The following is a 4,868-nucleotide window of genomic DNA, read 5'->3' as shown; positions in this document are numbered from 1 at the left end:
ATTTGTAACCACTACGCTACCAGAGCTCCTTCTTGCCTGTCAAAAAGCGAGCAAGTGTTTTCCAAACAAGAAGTTGTAGATAGACAAGAAAATTCAAGTCGATTCAAGGTACCACTTTATGCCTACCAAATTGGGAATTCAATAATAACAAAAAATGTGATAGGGCACAATTCTGGCAACGTTACACTGAAACTGCTCATATCACTATAAAGTAGCCTAATTAATTCATCAAGAGCAATCTGTGAACTTTTGTAAAAGCCATATGGATGTGCCTACCTGTTAACACCGTACTTATGGAAATTTAGTCTAAGAAAATATCTCAGACAGAAGGTTACAGGCAGAAGGATGGTGATGTTTTGGAAACAATATTGGAATTATTTAGCAAATTATGATCATTAGATAGATGATGGGACACTGTGGAACCTGTAAAATATTTACTTAATGCTGCTGAGTGACACATGGAACTTGATTACGTAAGAAGGTGGTCAATGACTAAAAGGGAATATACTAAAGGTCCTACGTTTAGCTAGCAAAGGGGATGTTTTTGCATTTTCAAAAATTTGCTTTGGTGCCAATACTACTTTTGTTTATCCCCCCAATTATAAAGAAAGAATACCAGTAAATACTGTGCAGGCTCCTCAGAAGCCAGGATGGCCAAACTTCGTCTCTCATACTTCAGACGTACTACCAGGAGGGACCTGTCCCTGGAGAAGGACATCATGATTGGTTAAAGTAGAGGGACAGCGACAAAGAGGAAGACCCCAATGACATGGATTAGTACAGTGGTAGTTTGAGTGTAACAATGATTGTGAGGTTGGCACAGGACTGGGCAAAGTTTCTTTCTTTTGTGTATAAGGTTGCTATGAATCAGTACCAACTCGACGGCACCTAACAACTGAGAAGGGCTCTAGCCAAATAACATTGTGGCATTCTCTTCCTGTCTAGTGATCGTGTTTTGGGTGCTGTAACTGCTGATAACAAGATGTCTTCAGGAACTGCAAAAACTGGGCACCCTGCTCCCAACTTCAAAGCTCCAGCTGTTATGCCAAATGGTCAGTTCAAATATATCAGTTTGTCTGACTACAAAAGAAGATATATTGTGTTCTTTTTTAATCCTCTTGACTTTACCTTTGTGCGCCCCACTGAAATCATTGGTTTCAGAAGAATTTAAGAAACTCAACTGCCAAGTGATTGGTGCTTCTGTGGAGTCTCACTTATGTCATCTGCTTGGATCAACACACCCAAGAAACAAGGAGGACTAGGACCTATGAATATTCCTTTGATATCAGATCCCAAGTGCACAATTGCTCAGGACTATGGGGCCTTAAAGGTGGATGAAGGCATCTCCTTTAGAGGACTCTTCATCATTGATGATAAAGGCATCCTTCGACAGATCACCGGAAATGACCTCCCTGTTGGCCGCTGTGTAGATGAGACCTTAAGACTAGTTCAAGCCTTCCAGTTCACAGACAAACATTCCGGGGAAGTGTGCCCAGAGCTGGCAGGAATCCTGGCAGTGACACCATCAAGGCTGATGTCCAGAAAAGCAAAGAGTAGAGTATTTTCTAAGCAGAAGTGAGAGCGGGGCCACTTTAATGACAGGTGGCAGTTAGCAGCCTTGAGAAAAAAAATCAAACCTCTTCTGTAATTTGTTTATGCTTCTGACACAAAACCTTAAACTTGACTGAGATGCGGTACGATAGGAAAGACCTTTCCAACGGGAAATGGAGTGGCCAACCTTTCTTTTCACCCTGGTGGAAATGGCCTTGAGCTGTACTGTGGAACAGGTCAGCTGATGTGTATCATGTGTCAGTAGTGCTCCAGTATGAGCCCACTGATCTTTTGTAGTTTCTATTAAACTTGACCGGAGACAAAAAATAAAATAAAATAATATTGTGAAAGCATTTGTAGACAGTACCCATAATACCACAGTGGTGGTGATGTTAAGTGCCACTGAGGTGGTTCTGAACTCACAGCAACCCCATATAGGGTTTCCAAGGAGCAGCTAGTTAGCAGTCTAATGCTTAGCCTTCACTGCTACACCAGGACTCCAATACCACAGTACCCATGTTTATTTTCAGCCCTGTGCTGGCAAAAGGGTTGCTTGGCAGGGTTTCAGACTTCTAATGATTGAAGAAATCCAAATGTAGGGGAATCTATATGTCATGGGCCGATGCGTGCTCTCCGCTGGGTGCCCATTAAACCCAGCCCCATGAGGTCCATGTGGGTCATTAAGAACCTCAAAATGACTTATGGGCCAGGACAATGGGGGGTGAGATTTAGAAACCACAACTGACACACTGGTTCCTTATATCAACCCAGCTTGTGTCCACTGCTCCATGCCAGTCTCTCAGTCTTCTGGAGGATCTTAGCATTCCAGAATGGTCAGATCTGAGAGGGAGCCTGCACTTTCTGTGATGTGGACCTGGTATGGACTGAGATTACACACTGAGCTTGTGGAAGTGGTGGCCATCCCTCCGGATCATGGACACAGCCAAGGGGCAACCCATTTGCCCTTAGACTTACTACAGTGACGGTCTTGTTTAGTGGTGATAAGGTCAAGGTAAGGAAAAGGAAAGCAAGTTTCTATATGCCTGAAGCTCCCATCTATTAAGTACCTACTGAATCCTGGGCAATGTGCCAGGCACTTATCATTAGTTTACTTCAAGAAATTCAGGAGTCAAACTCCATGTGCTCTAAACTCAGTCACTTCTTCACCTGAGATACTTGGAGCAGAGCACTTTACCCCATGGAAGATTTGGTAATGGGGATGATTATGGGAACCCATCTCACAGAGCTGAGAGCAGAGATTCAGTGAGGTAAGCTGTATGAAGCATCATTGTTGTTAAGTGCCACCGAGGCAGTTCCAACTCATAGCAACGCTGTGTAGAGTTTATTCATCATTAATATCAATAACCCTTATTTCAACCCAAGGATAAGCAGCATTACCACCATTTAACAGAGGAGCACAGCAGTTCAGAAATGTCAAGCAAACTGCCCAAGGCTACCCAACATGCTTCCCAGGATTCAAACTCCAAGTCAAACACCTAGTCCAGCTAAACACAGAAACTGACCTTCATTTGCATCAGCAAATGCAGCACTCTCCCTACACTTTGCAAGAATGGCAATGATTCACTAACAGAAATACAAACAAGCTCTCCATTTAAACAGAGTACTTGAGGCTGGTTAAAGATCTTTTACATTCACATGTGACTTTAAGAAGGAAAATTACTTCTCAATTGTATAAACTTTATAGGAAACATGCACAATGGCCTACAATCTCCTTATCTAAACATCAGCGTTTGAGCCGCCCCTCACCCTAAATGTTGAGTTTAAAACAAAATATGTGCAAAGACAGCTTGACCTTGAAGTGGACATTTGAATTGGGGAAAGTTGACTGCTCTGGAAAACTGAAACAGAAGATCTGTGGCTGATTTCGGGGACAGAGGACATGAAGCTTGAAAAAGCTCTGCCTGCTGAAAGGACTTTTAAGAGCTAGCAAGTCTGAGGTTCAGGAGCTCTGGTGCCGTAATGGTTAAGCACTTGGCTGCTAACTGAGAGATTGGTGGTTTGAGTCCCTACAATGCCTCCACAGGAGTAAAGACCTGGCAGTCTGTGCTTCCCTAACAGTTGTTGCTGTTCAGTTGATTGTGACTCACAGTGAGCCAAAGGAAAACAGAAAGAAGCATTGCATCTCATTGAGATTCTTCCTCTTTGTGATGACCCTTGAGTCTACTAACCAGGTTAACCTTTGCCAGGGACTGGTTATCTCTGATAGCATGTCCAAAGTATGAGATGAAGTTTCACCATCTTCACTTCTAAGGAGCATTCTGTCTGTTCGTCTTCCAGTACAGAATGTGTATGTTCTGACAGTCCATGGTACATTTAATATTTTTCACCAACACGATAATTCATAGGCATCAATTCTTCTCCAGTCTGTTTTTTTACTGTCCAGTTTTCACATGCATATGAGGCAACTGAAAATTCCATGGCTGAGGTCAAGCACACCATAGTGTAGTCCTCAAAGGGACATCTTTGCCTTTTAACCCTTTAAAACAGTCTTTTGCAGCAAATTTGTACAATGTGGTGTGTCATTTGACTTCCTGACCATTGCTTCCATGGGTGTAGATTGTGGATTCAAGTAAAGATTATAACCTAGAAAAAGTCACCAAGACCATTTTGTGACTTTTAAGAAAATCTATCAAGAGTACTCCTTTAGAGTCTTCACATCAAGTATCAATGCTATCCCCTCTGTATACAGGGTAGATAGGATGGGCAATGTAGACATTGGCTACCTATAATGGAGGGGGGATTGTTGTTGTGAAGTGCTGTCAAAGTGGTTACAACTCATAGCAACCCTGTATAGGGTTTCGAGGAGCAGCTGGTGAGCTTGAACCGCTGACCTTGCAGTTCAAATAGCTTTGCAGTCTGGCGCATTAACCCACAATGCCACACCAGGAGCAGGGGGTGTATAAAGACACAAAGTGACCATCTTACAAGTTTTCAATAGGGAGTTTAGTTTAAGAGTGTGTGGGGGGCAATAGAGCCTCCATTGAATAGTTTTCATCTTGTCTAGACAGGTCTGGTGACAAAAGATGAGGATAAGATTCTTATGATTCAATAGTAATTGTTATCATGACTAATTGCGATTGTCACAACTGTAAAGGTAGAAGTTTTGTAACAAAAACGGGGGAGTGGTTAATCTTACAGTCTAGAAACAGAGGACCCTAGGATCATCAAGGAAGAAGAGCACAGCAGAATGTGGTACACCCCTATCCAGAGAAGCCGTGACACCAGAGATGGAGGCAAAGATGAAGACATGGAGAGAGGGAGCAACAGAGGACTCTAGACTCATGGAAAGAGAGTGA

General features: G+C 42.7%; 1 protein-coding gene and 1 pseudogene across 1 annotated transcript in view; one reads left to right on the top strand and one right to left on the bottom strand.

Annotated features, from left to right (window-relative positions):
• Positions 1 to 4,868, bottom strand: part of LOC102821630 (receptor-type tyrosine-protein phosphatase T-like) — a 1,273,932-nt gene that overhangs the window by 842,682 nt on the left and 426,382 nt on the right. The gene's annotated exons all lie outside the window — the stretch shown is intronic.
• LOC102819326 lies at positions 983 to 1,557 on the top strand (annotated as a pseudogene).

The sequence above is a fragment of the Chrysochloris asiatica genome, unplaced genomic scaffold (genome assembly GCF_000296735.1).
Source record: "Chrysochloris asiatica unplaced genomic scaffold, ChrAsi1.0 scaffold00023, whole genome shotgun sequence".
Classification (NCBI taxonomy): Eukaryota; Metazoa; Chordata; class Mammalia; order Afrosoricida; family Chrysochloridae; genus Chrysochloris; species Chrysochloris asiatica.
Note: the sequence above shows the minus strand (reverse complement) of the source record. Positions and strands in the feature narration are given on the sequence as shown.